Source organism: Physeter macrocephalus, chromosome 21 (genome assembly GCF_002837175.3).
Source record: "Physeter macrocephalus isolate SW-GA chromosome 21, ASM283717v5, whole genome shotgun sequence".
Classification (NCBI taxonomy): domain Eukaryota; kingdom Metazoa; phylum Chordata; class Mammalia; order Artiodactyla; family Physeteridae; genus Physeter; species Physeter macrocephalus.
Genome location: NC_041234.1, coordinates 38,082,677 through 38,083,801, shown reverse-complemented (window position 1 = coordinate 38,083,801; position 1,125 = coordinate 38,082,677).

Genomic DNA, 1,125 nt, shown 5'->3' with positions numbered 1-1,125 from the left:
TTCTTTTTTCTTTATTCTGCTCTGCAGTAGTTATTTCCACTATTTTATCTTCCAGGTCACTTACCTGTCCTTCTGCCTCAGTTATTCTGCTACTGAGCCCATCTAGAGTATTTTTCGTTTCATTTATTGTGTTGCTCATCGTTGCTTGCTTCCTCTTTATTTCTTCTAGGTCCTTGTTAACTGTTTCCTGCAATTTGTCTATTCTATTTCCAAGATTTTGAATCATCTTTACTGTCATTATTCTGAATTATTTTTCAGGTAGACTGCTTATTTCCTCTTTATTTGTTAGGGCTGGTGTGTTTTTATCTTGCTCCTTCATCTGCTGTGTGTTTTTCTGTCTTCTCATTTTGCTTATCTTACTGTGTTTGGGGTCTCCTTTTTGCAGGCTGCAGGTTCGTAGTTCGCGTTGGTTTTGGTGGCTCTCCCCATTGGCTAAGGTTGGTTCAGTGGGTTGAGTAGGTTTCCTGCTTGGGGGGACTAGTGCCTCTGTTCTGGTGGATGAGGTTGGATCTTGTATTTCTGGTGGGGAGGCGCATGTCTGGTGGTGTGTTTGGGGATGTTGGTAGCCTTATTATGATTTTAGGGAGCCTCTTTGATAATGGATGGTGCTGTAGACCTGTCTTGCTCTTTGTTGGGGATAGGGTGTCCAGCGATGTTCGTTGCTGGTCCTTGAGTGAAGCTGGGTCTTTGTGTTGAGATGGAGATCTCTGGGAGATTTTCACCGTTTGATATTGCGTTGAGCTGGGAGTTCTCTTGTGGACCAGTGTCCCGAGGTTGGTTCTCCCACCTCAGAGACACAGGCCTGATGCCTGGCTGGAGCGCCAAGAGCCTTTAATCCACACAGCTCAAAATAAAAGGGAGAAAAAATAGAAAGTAAAGAAAAGGAAGGAAGGAAGTTAGGAAGGAAGAGGAAGGAAGGGAGGAAGGAAGGGAGGAGGAAAGGGAGGAAGGAAGGTAGGAAGAAAGGGAGGAGGAAAGGGAGGAAGGAAGGGAGGAAGGAAGGGAGGAAAGAAGGGAGGAAGGAAGGAAGAAGATGGAAGGAGGGAAGGAAGGAAGGAAGAATGGAAGAAAGAAAGGGAGAAGACAAAATAAAGTAGGATAAAGTACAGTTATTAGAATAAAAAA